The sequence below is a fragment of the Leptosomus discolor genome, chromosome 9, assembly GCF_034619465.1.
Source record: "Leptosomus discolor isolate bLepDis1 chromosome 9, bLepDis1.hap2, whole genome shotgun sequence".
Taxonomy (NCBI): Eukaryota; Metazoa; Chordata; class Aves; order Leptosomiformes; family Leptosomidae; genus Leptosomus; species Leptosomus discolor.
The window spans coordinates 8,193,488-8,212,767 of NC_141399.1; the positions used below are offsets into that span (position 1 = coordinate 8,193,488).

The 19,280-nt window shown below is 47.4% G+C and overlaps 1 protein-coding gene across 1 annotated transcript in view; it reads left to right on the forward strand.

Annotated features, from left to right (window-relative positions):
- Positions 1–19,280, forward strand: part of PRICKLE2 (prickle planar cell polarity protein 2) — a 106,706-nt gene that overhangs the window by 1,662 nt on the left and 85,764 nt on the right. The window lies entirely within an intron of this gene.

A 19,280-nucleotide genomic window follows, 5' to 3' on the forward strand; every position in this document is an offset into this window, starting at 1 on the left:
GTGGTCTCCTGACACCCTCTCAATGATCTGAATCTGCCACGTGTACGTTAATAGATGTATAAGGTCACCCCTGGGTTGTCTTCTTTTCAGGGCTTATAAATGTTTTCCCAAGTTGTCCCAGGTTTCCATGGTCTGTTGCAGAGCCGCTTTATAACGCTTAAAAGTGTCAAGGAGAACTTTCAAATGTAGGATAAGAAGAAAAGCCATGGTCACCAGAACTATTTCTCCTCTGCTCCAAGGACTTAGGAGATGCTGTGGTTTGCGTTTCGCTGTGTCAGAGGGTACAACTATCCAGTGGCTTTTGAAGAATTAAGTGATTTTCGATAGCTTGCCATCAAAGGCCAAATAGCGCAGCAGAAGAGGCACCCAGCTACTTGGGGAGTGTCAGACGAGAGTGGTGTCATGGCTCTTGTTCAGATTGTGCCCTCTGCACCGCGACAAAACCCTGCGTGCAGGAGGAGGGGGAGCAGGAGACTCCAACCTGCCAGGGCCACCCGTAGCTGTCTCCTGGCTGCCCTTTTCTGAGGGACCCCGGGCAGAGGCAAGAATTTTGGCAGTTTGGATTGTTGCAGCAGCCTTTTCTCGGGAAGGAAGGGGTTACCTCCCCCAGGGCAGGAGAAGGATGGGGGCGCTTTGGGTACTGGTGGGGGCCAGCCCCCAGAAGCATCGAAGCTTGTGTGCTCCCGCTGAGCAAGCAGGCAATGCCGAGTTAGACCTTACACCAGGTAACCTTTCCCAGGGGACTGGACAAGCCGAGAGCGCTCTTGCACACATTTGCATTTAATTGCCTTGATATAAGGGCACTTGGGCAATTAAAACAAATAAAGGCAACCTGTTTGCCAGAGCACAATAGAGAGGAAGCGCATTCATTTTATACTAGCCAGTGGTCTGTTAATGCCAGGGACAAGTAAGCAGGCAAATCATTAATAGTAGTTTTGTAGGTCGAAAACATGCTCAGGAGCCTGTGCCCTCTGTGCACGAGGCAGTGTAGCCAGCTCCTGCTGGCGATGCTCACCGACACCTTAACGTGCAGAATGAGATTGGAAGAAAACGCTGGTTTGCAAGGAGATCCACAGATGAAGGATATAAACCCAGATCAATTAACCACGAGAGATTGGTAAACTTTATGATCCTTTAATAGCAGAGTTTTGCTGATAAATGTAAATGGGACTCTTTTTTTTTTGCTTCAAAGATGGGAACTGGTGATATGCTTTAGGGAGAAGGAAAAGAATTTATAAGCTTGCAGGCACTGAAACCACTGCTGATACAGGCATTGCCGTATGCATAATTATGCAGGAGGGCTGTGTATTTTCTAGTTACCTGTGATTTTAGGTGTGATCTGTGCAGCTGCTCCATCAAGGAGGCAAATTGCTTTGTTAGACGCCAAAGGTTTCCGTGTCCATACGTTCCCTGAAAAGCCACTTTTCTCAGATGGGGAGATGGCTTTGACTGTTGGTTGACTTTATCATTCCTGCAAGTACATGCATACTTCCTGAGCTAGGGAAACCACTTGAAAATAAATTGTATTCTGCAGATCTGTTTTCTTCTCAGAATGAAACTGGTCTCTGTACTACAAGTGATGGGCAAAAAGAAGATGAAAGGGATTGCTAAGTAATGCAATGATGTCCCTGGTTTTAGAGTTTGGTTTTGAATCTTTTTAATTTTGCTCTTCAATTATTCAAATTCAAGGTAGTGGGTGAATTATCCTCCAAAAACATCGCATATTTAATACTATTTAGGTGGAAGGAAGGGATTGAAAACACGCCGTGTTACAGACACAGTGGAACCGGAGCCCAGTGCCTGGGTCTTACGCCCTCAAAGCTCTCAGACCTCCTGCATGCCACAGACCTCTCTGCCTCTTGTTGTAAGCAGAAATTCAATTTTCAGTTTTAAATCATTTAGCCTCAAAGACGAGAAAGTAAGTGGTTTGTCTGAAAAGACTGAAGATTGAATTCCATCATCCTTGGGCGTGAAGTCCGTGATGATGTGGCTGTCAGACTATGGCTGGTATAACCCCCAATTTCTCGTAGCCTGAACAGCAAAATGACTCCTTCCTCTAATCACATCACTTTCTTTTATAGTAGGTTGTCAGTAAAGTACGTAAGGACTGAAAAGTTCATCTGTGTGGGCTGCGGTGTGGAGGATGGAAATTGGGTGTACAGAACCAAATCCTCATTAATACAGGTCGATACTTGAAAGGTGGCTTTGTGTGGAAAAAGTGAAATCAAATTCAATAAAAATCTCCCAACTCCTTAGGAGCCTGGTTGCTGTTTTCTAATCAGATCTGCATTACATTAAACCGTGTGCCATTCAGCTTGTTAACAAGCTTTGGCATTAAATAAAGCTGTCACTGGAGTTTGGTGAATGAATAGCCATTAGGAGTCTTTTTTGCATAATGTCTTGCGGAGAAAAGCCTTCGAGGGAGGTGGTCCGGGAGGAGGGAAGGAAAGGGAATTTATAACCTAGTCCTGGTGCAATTAGTGTGAATATGCAAACCTTAAAGGTGACAAATGGTTGGCAGCTCCAGGAAGGGAGCGAGTGGCTTTTGCTGCTGTTAAGCCTACTGTGAAGAACTAATTTTGGATTTACGCTGGGCGAAGTAAAATTACAGCTTTAGTACTGTATTTAAAATAGCGGATCCTTCGTGTTGGGAGATTGGCATGTGTTTAGCACACAGAGGCACAGTTTGTTTGCTCCTCGAGAAAGCCTTGCAAAAAACGATACTCTTGCAGTTCAACAGACCTTGCCGTTCCCTGCTCTCTACCTTCTCCTCCAAAAACACCAGCTAAAACCATAGATGCAGGACACCTAAATCTCAAGATGGTGTTTGAGTTCTGGTTTGAGGAGGAGGGAGGTACCACCTGGTTTGTGAAGCCTGCAGAGGCAGCGGCGTGGGGCTGATTTCAGAGGGAAGGCATTCAGATGCTGTGGCAGATAAGATAACTTTAAAAATAGTGTCTGAAAACCTTTGGAGAAGTGTTTGTTGCCATAGTTATTCTTCTGGTTTGCAGAAGTACTTAAATAACAGTAATAAACATGACATAAAGACAAAGACTGGCTTTCTGGGGTTTTAGTTTCAGTGTGAGATTGTGTTTTACATCTTTTTCTTGGTGTGTCTTTCTTTTTCTTGCATGTGCTGTGTAATCTTTGTCCCTTGAAGTCACGTTTTGGTGGGGAAGAGGTCTGCTTCTCTTCATGCATTGCTGTTAGACATCACGGTCTTAATATCAGTGGTATGTGTTTGTACAGCATGTAGTGCCTGGCCCTTACCTTCCGAGGCAAATGTACGTGACTGTAGACTTAATATTCAGTAATATTCCGTATTAACAAGTGAAGTTTTGGTTTGTGCAATTGTTTCAAGCATTTATTTGTTTCCATAATCAGCGTCTTGCTATAATCTACGGCGGCCAGTCCCACAGAAGTCTGATCTCGTCTGGCCTTGTCAGATCTGGGAGCATCTGCAAGGACGAACTTTTCAGCTTCTCAGGACAGACTGCCTGGAGATCCCAGGTGATACAGGATCAGCCCAAACGGTTGTGACTGACCGCTGGATCACAAAAGCCTGTGAACTAGGCTAAGCTGATGGACAAGGGAAAAAAAAAAAAGGACATGGGATGATGTGTGTCATGAGATGGTAACCTGATAAATGAAGTGGTTGACCAGAAGCCCAGAGATGTTTGAAGTTGCTGGGTGACGGTGCATAGGTCCCTTTGCAACTCCTGTCCCTGCCTTGTTGACTGTAGGCAGGGAGTTGCTAGTGGCAATGGATATTTGTTTTCTTTGTGGGTTTGTCCAGTGCCCAGTGCTCTGGACATGATCTGCTCGTGTGAGGTGAGCAGTGAGAAAGTCTCTGCGTGTTTGCAGCCTCAATCTGCAATCACCTGGCTCTGGCCCTGCCTGCAGGAATGACATCCCAGCAGGCTCATGTACGCATTCTGGGGCTCGTTTGGGTCTCCAGTTTGATGCCTAATGCCTCATCCAGAGAGCAGAAACGATATTTGTAACGCAGCACATGACCGAATAACACCGAATCCTGAAGCATTTGTTTCTACTTTCCAGAAAAAATAGTAGTACAGATTATTGCTTCCATATGTTTTCAGCATTTTTCGTAGGTTATGTATCTTTCACACACACGCTCCCAGCTTTTCCCTTTCATGAATAACATGCTTTGTGCTTCTCTCTCCTTTAGGATTCGGATATTCCACACTTCCTTGCATGTTTATTTGCAGGGCTTTGGAGATGTGAGAATTGCAATACCTTATCTTGAATGGGCTTGTGCTCGCATCGCTGCTGTGGCGAACTGTGCTGGACCCAGTGGGTTTTAGCAAATTTTCCATTTTGCAATGGGGAAGTTGCTGAAATAGGCAAAACTTGGCCGGTGCCGTCCATCCCGCTGCTCCAGAGGCGAGTCCCTGATGGACTGCAGAGGGAACAAGCAGGCTGTTGTCCCCAAGGGACCTGTGCCTGTCCCCAGGGGTGGGTGGGAGCCATCTGGCTCCTGAGGATGGTGGAGGGGATGCAAAAAAGTCGAGGGTGGGTTTTGTCTGTTGATTTTAAAGCCTTTCACAATAGGGTTTGGTATCGTTAGCTTGTTTTTAATGCTTTTTCTGTCGTAAGCAGTTGAGAAAGGAGAATTCATTCCTTGCCAGGTTGCTCTGACAAAGTCCGTGTCCTTCAGCCTCTGTCCAGGATGATTTGGGATGGGTGGCTGCTGTGCGCACTGAAGCTCAGCTCAGGAGGATGCTGGAATGTGCACTTTGTTTGCCAGAAATGGCTTCAGCTGTCCTATTTGCTCACACCTGTGAAGTTAAGCACTTGTGTAAGTGTTTGAAGAATCAGGGTCTACTTTTCCTTTGAGTTTTCAACCCCTGGGGCTGCTGTAGGGAAAGGGGAGGGTAAGTAGGGATGGCCTGTGCCGCTGCCATTCCCACAGCATCGCTGCTGAGGGGCAGCCAGGCCGTCAGGATGGGAGTTTGGGTGAGTTGTAGTGTAGGGATCAGCTTCGTCCTGCCCTGGGACAATCTATCCTTTCATAAATGTTGAGCGTACAGTTGCATTTAGGGGACTCCCAACCAATTTTTTGGCCTTTCCCTTCCACGTCTTCATGCCCTGCTGCTGAAACAGCACTTAAACCAGCCGAGACTGATAAGGTATCCTGTTTGTGTTGGCTGGGAGACACGGTATCCACTTTAGCAGAGCATTACAGTGTTGGAGGCAGTGTTGTCCCTGGCAAAAAGCCTAAAATAAATTCTTTAATTTTTTGTATGTGATGTACAAAAGAGCAGGTGAGGTATGTACTTGTTTCCGGGCAAGCCCAGGGAGCCTGTTTGAAGTCCTTTACAAGCCACTCAGGATTGTATTGCAAGAACTCAAAGGAGTTTGAGACACTTCTTGATTAAATTTCAGCTGAACACAGAGCCCTAGTCTGCATCTGGTGTAACTGGAGTTGTTCTGCAGCCAGGCTCTGCCCTGCTCCATCACAGCTGAGCTGTTGGCAAAAGCCAAAAAAAGCAGAATTTCTCCTGGAGAAGGGGCAGTGTGGGTATGTTTCCCGTCTGTTTTGAAGTGGCCTTGTGCAATTCTAGTTTTAAAAATGGAGTGAAAACCCACTAATAAGCTGTTATGGGTTTTGGGCTGGTTTGGGGGGTTTATTTGTTTCTGGAGCGATTGTGAACGACACTGGTGATGGAGGGACAAACACCGAATTCTGACTTTACCTGATATCGTACTCCTAGACTAAACAAATCTTTTTAAAAGTTGCTGGGGTTTTCTTGCACCAAGTTTTTGGAAAAATGACTACAGCTGCTTCTTGATATGCAAAGAGTGAAATGTTCTCTGCCTGGCACGAGCAAGGGGGGTTTGCCATCCCAAAGGCAGAACAGTGGCTGGCAAACGCTTTCCTGGTACCTTGGCCATGGGGGCTGTGCTGCTGGATGCCGGCAAAGCCTCACGGAGCCTTTCAGGGAGAAATTGCCTCAGACAGACCCGCAAAACTCAGAGGTAGGATGGGTTGGCTTGCAGTGGGGATCTCCTTCAAGCAGACCGCTGTCGGTGCTGGAGGTTGTGGTTATGGGTTTGGGTGCCACATAGGGTGTGATTTAGTGGGACGTGGTGAACTGATTTAACAGCTCAGTGCTGCTGGATGTGTAAGGTCCTGAGCTCCCTGTGCATCCTCCTGAACCCGGGGTAACAGGTTAAATCGGTCACTGAATCCTCTGCTGAGCTAATGAGAGGGAGGAAGAGGGAGATGAAGGGTCGCATCAGTCGCACGGCATGCAGAGCTGAGCTGTCATCCTTGCTCTCACCATCCCCGTCCGCTTACTGAGTTTTGCTGTCTGGCCACAGCCTCGGCCCTTTGGGCCCTCCTTGCTGGCCCCACAGGGGTGCGCAGGGAGAGTCCGCTTTCCCGCAGGATGCGTCCCGCCGACCCCTGAGAGCGCAGAGCCCCGGCAGTGCCGCCTGCGGCTGCCATCGCCCACCCCGGGGTGTGTGGCACGTGTTTGGCGGGGAGGGAAAACTCCTACTCCTGTAATACAGGGTTTGCAACAGGCCTTTGTCACAAGCGTGATGTGGTGCAAGAGAAAAAGCTCCCAGGCACCAATTTGGAGAGAAAGCTGAACTGGGTGGATAAAGGCTGATACCCGAGATCCTCAGCTGGAGGGGGCCGGGGTGCAGCTACTTGGCTGACGCCTGTCGAGTGCTGCCCTTCTCTTTGTTGCTCTCTGCTGTGGAGGGCTGTTCAGTGCTTTCAAGAGTTTTTCTTGGGTTTTGTTCCCTTTCTGTTTGCCTTTAAAAAGTCAATCTGCAGTCTTTTATTTTTTTTTTTTTTCCAAGGCATTCTTCCCCCCACCCAGTAATCCATCCTTGTTATGCCGGTGAGTCACTCTTCAAATAATCAATTGCGTTTTCATTGTCTGGCTTGTAAGTCTATCACCGAGCTTAAGGACCGGCCGATAGTATCAGCTGAGACCTTTGGCAGATGGTTTTGCAATTTGTGATGCTCATTTGGATATTTGCTTTTTTTCTCCGATGAATAATCTCCCAGCCAATGAATAATCTCCCAGCCATGGCAGGGAAAGCCAGGCTGGGGACTCTTCCCTGCGAGCACAGCATCTCTGCGGACACTATCTAATGTTGCAGGAATTTGTAACATTAGCAGAATTGTCTGATGGCGAGGAAAACTAATTTCAGGGTAACGCTTGCAAGCATGGCTGTGAAGAGCCTTTTTCTCATGGGCTGCCATGTCCTCGTGGGCTCCAGGTGTGCATTAGTGCAGCCCCAAGGCGGCCGATGGCCCGAGTCTTTCTCAGGTTCACTGATGCTAGGGCCGAGAGATGTGCGTAAAATTCAGGGTGCTCCTCTCTGTGCTGGAGAGGCTGTTTCTTCCCCTGTGTGGGGCTCTTTGCTCTCCACAGGGCCCTCATGCCAGAGCTTTACGCTTTGAGAGCTAAGTATTACGATTATTATTCTTACCGCGGAAGGAGGCACTTTGTACTCAGCCATCACAGCAAATATTTCATCCCCTATCAATTGCCCTCGTGCAGATGCTGCCGCCGCGGTGATAAAAGACATAATGGCTGCCCTTGCTGATAAGGGGAGTATATAAATATAATTATTGAAATCCCTATGCAGAGCCTGTGGATGGATGGATGGATGGAGGAGAGTCCCTCTCCCTGCGAGGGGTTTCTCTTGCTCTGGAGCCTGTTGGGGAGAGCAGGAGCGCTCACCCCGCTGTGCTCCCCGCCGGTTGCAGCTCCTGGCAGCCGAAATGGGAGCTGCTTGGCCACAGCTGTGAGCAATTAGTAAAAAGATGTCTTTTTTTTTTTTTTTCTCCTCTTCTTTCCCCCCCCCCTCCACTTTCTTTCCTCCTCCTCTTCTCCTTGAAACCAGCCCCAGGGGAGCCAGGAGGAAAGCCCCAAGCAGCTTGGGTTTGAGATGCTCCCAGGTCAGCTTGGAGGTGGCCGGTGCTCGATGTGGTCATGCCCCAGTAGTGGGGTGCAGGTCTAAGGATCCAACCCAACCTTGCAGGAGGCGTACTGTGGCTGAAGAGCCAGATATTATTTACATCAAGCCAACAAAAAAAAATATTTCCATGGCAGCAGTAACCATAGGAAACCTCCCCAGCGTGTCTTGGGTGGTTCCTGTTTCCTTGCCTTCAGCTGTTTGCTTTGCAAGCGGAGCACTGGTTGCAAGCTCTCTGTGCCCGTGGTGCCACCAGGAGTGGCCGGTGAGCCTGGCTGTCCCCTCCACCCGCTGTCCCTGCAGCTCAGCAGCCACACTCCACGATGCATCGCTGCTCCTGGTTTTCTCTTGCGCTCTAGTTGGTAAAAAGGTGCTTCCAGAGGCTTCTTTAGATGCAGTGAAGTCTCAAAGCCACCTTTTTACCTTGTGTCAGCTCACAAATGCATGTTTGATCCTTAAATACCCAAGCCATGAAAGTGAATTGGCTCTCAGGGTCCAATTCTTCTTCCTTTCTATAGCGTCTTAGAAAGATGCTTTTATATTCCCTCTGGCTCAGCTAGTGATGCTTGGCCTTCAACCAAGATGGGGAATCTAGGACAAGAATCCCTGAGAGCAGCAAGATGAAACATTATAAAAAAATACCAACATTTTGTTGGGAAAGAATTCTGGTAAATGATTTCATTTAAAAAAATAAACTGGGATATTTTTGATCAGCTGCATGTGGACACATTTACAGGAGGGCGTCAGAGGAGGCTTGTTTTCCTGGGTACTGTCTCCTCTAGGAAATCCAAGCCGTGAAGTGAATACAAATGTTGGAAATGGAGAGGTTTTGCAGTGAGTCACTGGAAGGAATGGGGAACCAGTTGTACTGGTGTGGCTGTGCGGGTCGGCAGCCAGCTCATCGACTCGTGGGGACCCAGTGGCTGCGTGGGAGCACTCAGGGGCCTGGGCACCACTGGAGGCTGCACCCATGGGTGCTCTAACCCCACTGACCCCCCTCCCGCCCTCCGAGGGCAGAGCGGAGGTGTGCCCGCATAGCTTGGCGGAGCAGATGGGCCCCACTTGCAGAGCCGAGGTGTTGCACAGAGACAGGTTAAAAAAAGATGTCTCCTTCTGCGCGAGCGTGAAACAGAGGGGGGAAGAAATACATCGTGATGCCAATAACTGGGGTTTTGATGTTTGTGTACCACGCGGCGCTGCTGCGTCCTCCCCGGGGCATCGGGTGCTCGTCGTGGCAGGGCTTGCTCCAGGGGGGAAGACCTGGTTGGTCTTTGACCCATCTGCCTTGGGTGGAGGGGCACCCCTTTGCAGAGACGCTGCTGGGCTTGTTGTCTCGTAACCTGCCCCAGCTCTTTGCAGATGATTTAATCCCTGGTTTTGCCAAACCCGCGGCTCTGCGGAAGTCTGGCTTTTGCTTTAGATTACGCAACGATTGAAAAAGTGGCAGTGGGGCAGGGACAAGGCTGATTCCCTTTCTCCTCTCGCCTGCCAAACAAAGGGGAACGCTCATCATGGAGCTGCCTACGTGCCATATTGGATCTGTGTTTGGTGCCACAAAGGCTGCGTGCTGGAAGCGCAGCCCCTTTAAATGTCAGATTTGAGAAGATCCGGGATGCGAGAAGACAATAAAAGTTAATATTCTTAAGTCGGGTCTGTGCAGTGTAGCTTGGGTTTTTAATATCAAGTGCATAATTTATTACAAGATGTAGTGGTTTCCAATACGTACATTTGAATATGTTTTAATATTATCTTTCCCTCCAGTAGCAGGAACGCTGCTGCTTTACAAAAGAAAAATTATTTCGTGTTGCCATGTGATAGTTTCAGCTTGTACCTCTAATAGATGTGCGATTTGCTGAAGTGTGAAGGCTATCTGATAAATGCCTGAATAATAAAGCTATATTGTTTGTTCTGATTTCCCTTTGCTATTTTCAAACGTATAAATAAAACATTTTTACCCTGTACCCCGTGCAGTTCCAGCCCAGCCTATTTACTTTCTGCTGATGCAACCTATATGAGGCATGAATCTTTCAGGCTGACAGAAGAAATCTGGTGGCGTTAGTATTGCATGTTGCATTCAAAATGATCAAATGTAATCTTAATAAATATTTTGTCCAAAGTAAAGTTGTAAGTATTAAAAAAAAAAAAAAAAGTCATCTTTTTAGACAAAGAAGCATTTGTCTCCGTGTACAGCAGAGGGCACTCGGCATCGCTGTGCTGGGAGGCTGCTGCTCGGGGCTGCCTGAAGGGGAAAAAAATGCTTAAATCATATTTTGCAGAAATGAAATACTCTGTGTGTGTGTTTGCTTATATATATGTGTGAGTGTGTATATAAAAAGACACAGGGTGGCATATATATAAAAATAATCCCAGCACATAATATGAAACTCAGATATTCGTAGTGGTTGCTGGAGTTGGATGAAGCACATATTGTGTTGATTAATGCTCAGCCTGGTGTTACGCTGAGCTTCGGAGGGGATTGAAGCATGCTGAGAGGGGAAAATGAAGAGGCCCTGACTGGCGAAGTGTTGCAATCTTCATCTTCCTTGCAAAGACACAGAGCGTGGAGACATCTTGTGATGTTGGGAACTACACCAAGTCAAGGAAATGTCTTGAAAGATGAATAATATCAGGGTATGTGGAATTATGAGTCCTTCCTTCTAGAACAGAAGCAGCACATCTGGGGGCTGGGGGTGTTTGTGCTAGAGTCTGCAGTGCTGTGGTCTCGCTCTGGGCAGCACCAAAGCTGGTGGAGTTGTGGGGCTCTTGCGAAAGTCCTTGAGATGATTCTTGTCGCCAGTTTAGAAGTTACCAGCTGTTTAAGGAAACTTGAAATACTGAGTTTGGTGGATGCATCAGGGAGCAGCCCTGACCCCAGGGATGAGGGGGCAGGGCTGGATGCTGGCTGGACCGTCATTAGTTGGAAGATGAAGCGCTTGCTTGCAGGTGAAGGACCCCATTCTGCAGATATGGAGATGTGTGCTTCATTGTCCAGAGCCAGTCATGGAGATTGGGTCCTCACCTTGTGTAATAAGGTTTTTCCAACAGAAACAGACTTTTTTCTCTTTTTTTTTTTTTTTTTTTTTCCCTGTAGCTAACTGCACAGACACTACCAAGACGTGTTTCTCACTGAACTCTTAATACACCTTGTGTCTCTTTTGAGAGAGAGTAAAGAACCCCAGTGCCAAGTCCGTGCTCAGCCTTTGGCTTCGCTGTGGCACTGTTAAAATGTTCAGGGCAACTGCATTTTGCGCTGCGCTTTGGGCAATGTGTTTGCTGGTGAAACCATAAGATGCCGTGCTGAATTTTCAGATTTTAGTCATTAATTCAAGAGGAATTCAGATTTCCTCTGTCTCCCCCAGTGAGCTGCTTGGATTGGGCTTAATCTAAATCTCTCAAAGCAATACTCCCGCAAGGGGCTGGAAGTGTCAACACTGTCGTATAAAATATGGGGCCGGTAACAAGAGTGAGAGAGCATGTGGTTCAAGATAACCAGTTTATGCAAAATACACAGCTGGGTGGATTTTACTACTGAGTGTCTGTGGACTGTAATGATCTGAGAAATATGGAAATGTTGGAGGGGCCTTATAATAATGGGCGCTAATTAAGATGAAATGGATTTGGGTGGTAGGGAGTAATCCAAGATTACAATAGTAAGGATTTTTAAAATAGCCCCTGCTATTTGGGAGGGCAGCAGTGCTCCTTGTTACAGGGCTTAAAACAGCCTCGCAACGCGATTGTCGCAGGCAGCGTTCACCCTTGCCTGGTTATTTCACGAGAGCTTGGTACAGCTAAGACATGAAATATGTGAATAATTTCAAGGGTACAAGCTAGCCTGCATGCTGTAAAGCACCTTCTCAGTAGGATAAAAATGTGGTTAGATTGATGTGCCTGGATAATTGCTTTTCTGGAAATCTCGCTAGAGCTGGGAAGGGGTATTTTGTCCTGTTGTGGCAATTCTACATTGCACGTTTTAGAGCTGTGAGAGCAGCCTGGTGCTGCCACCACCAGTTAGATGCTCCTGCCTGGGCTGGTGAGCTGGGAGATACTGGGAGAATGCTACTGAGAATAAACTGTTTGAGCTCTGAGATTGCGTCCAAAAGCAAGATGCAACATCGCAGCCTAGACTGCAGGACCCTGGTTCTGCCCCACCGGCTCCAGGTTTTTGGGCAGGAGCAGACGTGCGGAGCCAGGCATGTTTCTGCTTGTCTTTTGCTCATTGTAAGCCTTCACTGGTCTTTTCTCAGCACTGACCATGCCACAAAGCACTGGACGGTGCTTCAGGCACCCAGCTTCTTGGGAAATGATGGTTATGGAATGTTTTGCAGGAGCTTGTTGTGATTAAAGTAGATTTGGCAACGTGTAGCTCGAAAGGCTGCGCTCGTGGGCAGCCCAGCCTTGTGCTGGAGACTGGTGAGCCGTAGGACTCACCTTAGCCAATGTCAATAGAAATGAAACTACTTAAATACACAGTTAAAATCTGCTGTTATGTTAGCATGTGGACCTCCGTGCAGGATTGCTCTTTAACTGTATCCATTAAAGGACCCCCATGGAAGTGATGTAGGAGGCTGGTAAAAAAAATTCCCGGTCTTAACTGCTTGTTTGCTGCCAAGTGGATTTTGGGCTGAGGTGAAAGGCACCTGGGCTTGCGGTATTTCTAGCAACTTTGCAACTCCAAAACCTTGTAGGCAGTAAGAAGAAACGGGTTAAAAAGATGCTGCGTGCTTCCTTTCAGGTGATGAAATCCAGCTGTCCCATCTGCAGGCTTTTCTCTTCTGTGCTTTCATGCATGGTGCCCAAGCTGTGGTAGCAGAGAAGGTTGTTACCGACGGCCAGCACGTCGTTGTGGTTCAGCTCGGCTGTCTTCCTGGGCTTTTCCAGATGATCCGGGAACTTGAGTAGTTCATAAAAGGAGTGAGTAGCCAAATGGACCAATAAAAGGAGTTTGTGGAAAGGCCCCATATATTTTATGAAGAAAGAAATGGATCCTCTAACATGAGGGTTGTGTCTTGTAAAATTTTGCAGGGCTGCTAGTGCTGTTAAATGCTGGTTTTTTGCTCCAGCCGCTCGCTTCGAGCACACGCAGTAAGTATTTAAACTTTCTTTTTGGCCTGAGTTCTTCCAGGTTTGGGGTGAAATACCTGGTCCTGGGGAAGTCATTGGAAGACGTGACATGAATTTCCCAGGGACCTGGAAAGTGACCTTCAGTGCAAGATCTGTGATGGCAGCCTTTGAATAAAAACGGTCTGGCCTTTGCGGGGCATTTTAGGCAACCTAAAATACAGCTTTACGTCTTCTTCATGCTCTTTGGTGGCAACAGCTGCAGCTAGAAGGGCAAAATTTGGCCTGACCGTGGCTCTCAGTGGGAAATGCCTTTGTGCGATCCGGGAAGAGTTAAGCTGTTTGGATGTGAGCAATGGATGAGTTTGCAGCAGCGGGACAGTGCATGCACAATGGGGCGTTGCTAACCATGGTAACCCAACGAGTGAAATTTCAGCCTGGCAGAGGGCAAGCGCAAGGCTGATCAATGATTTAAGTCCCCCCTAAGCTGTTTAAAGGGCTTGGAGTGGGCTGTTGTGCAGGGAGCTTAGGTGGATTTCATGCACTGTCCGTAGCTGAAGCGATCTTATCTGCCCGTGCTACCCTGAAGCCCATGGGATGAGGAGGCAGCAAATGAAGCACAGCATCCTTGGAGGCTGAAGCCCTTTGTGTCATTGAAGGGACAGGAAGGGAGTTGCAGGAAAGCAGACAACAAGGATCTTGCTACTGATTCAACATTTTGTACGTCTGCGCACAGGAGCGTCTGCAGCTTCAACCTGTGAGATTTTTAACTAAATCTTTTTAGTATTCTCCTTGTGCGGTTCGGATTCATTCTGATGGACTGCAGAGATGTGGTGGTGTTCAAGCTAGGCTTGAATTTCTTAGCTGATAAAAATTTGATATCATTCTTCTATCTTAGCCCCAAAAGGCAAAGCTGCAGAGCTCAGCTAATCTTATGAGATCGTCGGTGTCTTTTTGATCTGAGAGTTCCCAAAAATTATTTCTGCTGCACCCAGTCTTTAAAATGGGGCAAATTCATGATTTCCAACCTGCAATTAAAATTTGGCTTCAAATCCAATCTGTCAGCTCCTAAATACTGAACAGAGATAAATTTTGGACTGTGTTCCTTCTGCGAAATGACCTCAGAGATGATGCATGCCGGTGCATGGCCTTTCGCTGCGCCAGGGATGGGGCGACCCTGACTGCAGCCAGCTCTTAAGAGAAGGCTCCAGATTTTAAAGAAATGGCGTTACATTTCCCAGTCACTGGAAGTCTTTACGGTTGAGGAGGGTTACCTTTGGAGGTGGCTTGGTCATTCCCAGCACTGGGGAGCTGGCTGTGCTGAACTCTCCTCCTCCCTGGGGGTGCTCAGCTCCGCTTTGGCTTCACAGGGATGCAACGGTGTCTCCTCTCTTGGATAGTGATGCTCAAAAAACCCAGGCTGCATGAAGTGCAGTGCTGACTGCCATGCTTTTGGCTACGGCGCCGCTTCCTGAGAGATTTCTCCAAGGTGAAGGTTGGTTTTTACTGCTGGAGTTTGGCTGCTACTCTTGCTTTCCCCACAGCCACCTTTCGAGGGGGTCGATGGTTGGTTTTGGCAGGATCTGTTTTATTTCTTGCTTGTGAACGTAGTGATCTCAGCTGTCTGCGGGCCTGCATGACGCTCAGTATTAGAGCTGCTTTGATGTCTGCACTGATACATCTTAAGGCAGCTCAGGATGATTTTATGCAGTAGCCCCGAGGTGCTTGTACAGAAAAAGGTGCTTTAGAAATGTAAATTTTGTTTGAGGACAGATTTTTCTCTGCTGCTCTGTCTCACTTCAGGCTGAGGTGGTAAAAGTGTAGTGTTTAATTAAAGTTTGTAACGGTTTGGAAGTGAATTGCTATAAACATAAAAGGCATAATCAAATGCCTACCTAATCCTCACCTTAAGGGCACATTAAATGCAGAAAGAATATAATGTGGTGGAGACTAGGATTCAAAAGCGATGAGGATTTGGGAGCAGATCTTTTATAGCTGGAGCTTCTAAATTATTTTACTTCAGGCTTAGGGATTTAAATATCTACATATTATAGATAAACATGAACCAGCCCAATTCTCAGTCGGCACAGCCAGCATCATTCTACCGAGTTGTTTTAGCTGCAAATCCATACAGCGTGGCTTTGCGACATGTGTTGTAGCATGGTGTCTTGTCCTGACAGTGGATGGGAATCAGCCCTCGGTTCATCACCAAGTGGAGGACTTCTCCTTCTCTGAAATCGATAGCTATTTAGAGAAAAGCACCTGATAGGTTTCCATTATTGCAATAGAACAGGGCGAAGGAGGGGATGTGGTGTTACGCAGTGTCAGCTGGAGGAGCTGGACATCCTTGGCTGGGAAGCTGCCTTCTGCCATCTCCAGCTTCGATTGAAAAACATAAATAAATAAAATCGAAACAATATTTTTCTCCTGAAAAAGTCAGACAGCAGAAATTAAATGCTGTTATCTCCCTGGGTCTCTAGAGAAATAAAATCAGGGTGTCTTGGAGCTGCCTGGCTCCATCACCATCTCTTCATCATCCCACTTGTGTCCCTGGAGCTAGGTGTCCCGGAGAGCTGGTTTTCCCTATGGAGTCGCCGGGCCCTTCTGCTACCCTCTAGCAGCGTCTCATCAGCAGGACCACGCCATGGTTTTGTTTTCCAGTTAGTGATATTTGGCTTTGTTTGGTTTTGGGTAGAAACCAGGCTGTGTTCTGTGGTCTAGCTGTGATTCCAGCATTGTGATTTGTATGGAAATCGGGAATATTTCTCTTGGTGGACAAAGAGCAGAAAAGTGTCACCAAAAACCCCAGCCAGACCTGCATCTCAGGGGGCTTTTCTGGGATGGTGGCAGCAGAAGTTTGCTTTCTTTGGGATGAAGGCTTGGAGAGGTGGGATGGGGAACGGCTGAGGGGAGAGGGCTAGCACGGGGAGGGGTAGTGGTGATGACAACGCTTGGAGGAGCAGGGGTGGTGGTAGGGGATTGCTCTTGCCAGCAGCATCAGGGAAAGGGCAACATGAACCAGCAAAAGATTAACTCGTCCTCTAAATGGCGAGGGGAGGAAAAGAGGCTGGGCAAAAGGGAAGGGGACGAAATACATGGTGACAGAGCCGAAAGGTGCCCAGTTAAGGGTAAAATTAGTCCTGTGTCTTATACTGCAGGGCCCCATGGAAACGGGGAGGGCTTGCTTTTTCTGTTGAATCGGGCTCTGCGCCAGGTGAAAGAAAACATTTTCCCAACACCAAATGGAAAAATGCAAGGCAGACGTCTTAAATGAACTGTTAAAGGAATAGAGCTGTGAAAAGAATACGTTTGCTGTGCGCCGAGGTTATGCATTTAACAGATTTTTGACTATATGCGACCTTTGCAGTTTGTAGACAGAGAAATCTGCTGCAGAAACTCAAATTGTGCTGAAGGCAAACGTCGAGGTGTCGTTGCTGTTCCTGAGCTGGGCTTTGCTCAGGAGGAATGGACAGTATCTTTCTGTCCTCCCCCAAAATCTTGCTGCGTTTTCCCTTTCCCCTCTAGCCCTCTTCGTGCTCTGTCTACAGATCATTGCAGCTTTGCTTGTGCTTTAAAATAACCCAGGCTAAAAAGTGCAATTTGCGTTTCAGCGATTTCTGATTACACCCACGTCCTATATTTATTGCCGTTTAAATCGTCTATGTTAGCTTGAGATGTGTTTCTTTTGAGCAAGGAGAAAAAAAAGCCTTGACTCTGTTGCTAACTGTTGCTAAGGGAAAGAAGATATTTATTCATCAGGGCACTTCTTCAGTGCTGTGAGGCTGGTAGCCATGGAGGAGGAGTGTAAGGAAAAGAAATGGTTATATATTTAAGCCCTTTCTGTTATTGTTGTTGGACTCTTGCCATATCTACTGATGGTCAGCAGATGTCTTTTTTTTTTTTTCCCCCCAACATTGTGCGTCTTGGAGCAGAGGTGCAGCTCGGGTTATGGTGCAGGGCAGCTGGTCCCTGGAGCCTGGTGTGAAACCCAGAGGGTCCCTGGAAGGATCCTTAGGGCTTCGGCAGGTCCCCGGTCCCACAGGCGTTATGAGGCTCCTGTGTTTTATAGCTATTTCACTTCAGCCTCTCCAAAGAGCCTTTCTAGTCCTTGGCTTCAGTATGTCCTTTTTTAAAATCCCCATCAAATCAAAGACACCAAGAGCCAAAAATGATGCATGTGGCTGCATTCCCTGCCCAAGCCACTGCCGCTGGGGGATGTGCGGCAATGCCGTTAGCTGGTTGTCACTGAGGTAAGAGGTTTTCATTTCAGCTGTCATAGCAACAACAAGAAAATATTGTTTTGATGGAGATCAAATTAAAAATTAAATTTGTCTTTTTCCTAGTAAGTGAATTGCTCACTCATGAAAAATATAAATCGCTTTGATCAGGGTAGATATCTTTGTAAGCACCTCTGTGGGTTTCCGAAGTGGATTTTGCAAATGCCTTGTGCCACATTACGTCCCTGCTGGGTTTATGTAGAGTGTCCCGTGAATTTGAGCTTTATTTAATGTTAGGCTTAGGTTGAAAAACTTCCTTGGCAAAACTTCCTTGGTGCTCGTAACCTGCTAAAGCTTGGGGGAAAAAAACAGGTCTGACGAGTGTCTGGAAGTAAAAGGGATGACTCCTCACATGGAGCATTTCTATTCTTTCTACTAAAAAACAGACAAACAGTAATTTGGTGGTTTACGAGATGCTCTGATTCTTGGAACACAAAGCTGAGCACAACCTGAGAGCAGAGAGGAGGAGGTGAGTCAGGTAAACGGGAGGGTTTGTGGCAGCGCTGGGAAGAGGAGAATGGCGTGAACGTCTCTCCAATGCTCTCCCACACCAAAGTACTTCCAGCTTGAGGACTTTCTAAGCCAAGCGTGATTTCTAGGTGTTCAGTGTCCCCAGGTGCCTTTCTGTCCCGTGACTTGTCTGTTCTCCCTTTGAGCCCACGAGAAAACTTTTGGCATCCGCAGCATCACTTGCTGTGGCTACTGGTGCCCATGCGTGGGGGAACCACCTGTCTTGGGTTGCTTTGAACCCGGGAGCGAGGTCACACCATCCTCAGCCTGCAGGTGGGAGAGAGAAAGGCCTTCCCAGGCTGCTCATAGGTCGGTGCCAGCCCCGAGGCCGCACTGATGGCTGTGTTTCATCTCAAGCAGCACATGGAAGCTCAAGCAAGTCATACCTGTTTACCTTCTGACTTACAGTATAGTAGCGGTAGCAGATTTCCTACAGCCAAACTGGTTCTGTCATCAATTTTATCTGTAATTAAGATTCCTAATTGATAAGGAAAAAGCTTTTTAGTTGAAGGTGAAGTGAAAAAAGGAAAAGATTTTTCTTGGAAAGCGTTGGAAAATCAAAAATTTAAAAATTGCAGGCATTCTTCAGCAGAAATTAAAAACTCCCTCTCCAATATTGTGCAAATAATTGTCTTTGCTCTTGAAAAGAGCCATCCTGTTAGCATGGATGGTTCATGGATGTCACCAGGCTGTTTGACTGCATGAAAAGCTCTGGCCTGACATTTGGCGCTGGAGCACAATATAGTGAGGGCTTGATGAGTCCATGGTGCTTTGATTGGAAATGACCTCCCAAACTTTAGTGACAGATGGAGACCAGGAGCTTCCTCCAGATTATGTGGGGCATGAAGTGTAGCTGTGGACGAGAGGGGCTGTCCCATCGGCCCATGTCCCTTGGGCTGCTATCTAGACAGGCTTTGGCACTGGGTTGCCAGAAGCACGAGGAGAGGGAGAAGCCAGCCAGAAAATAACCAGGTCCATGTTTATAGAAGTGACTTGTGGGCTTTCAGTCATCTCAGCTTTCCAGGTGCCTAGGTCTTCGTTCAGAAGTGGTGGCTGTTTGAAGTGAGCCTCTATTTTTATTCTTCTATCCTGTTCCTCTGCAAGGGACTCAGTCCCTGGGGGGACACAGCCGCTCTGCGGGAGATGCTGCCTCCCCTGTGCCCAGCTCAGGGCAGTCTTGGGCCCCGCATCCCGTGTGCGTGCCACAACATCTCCAAGAAAGGAGGAGAAAAGAAAAGGGCTTGTTTGTTCGAAATGTCAGTGTTGAAATTATAACAGAAAATTCCTTTTTTTTTCCCCATGGAAATTCACGCACAAAGCCTTTTCCAGCCAGCTCCCTTCTTAAGCACTTAGTATTGATTTGTGAAATCAAATCGGGCTCGGGCGACGTTGTCATTATCTGCCACAAGCTGATGGAGAAAGTCGATGCCGACATCGATTTCCCATTGCACGTGGCTTTCGTGGAGTTCATGG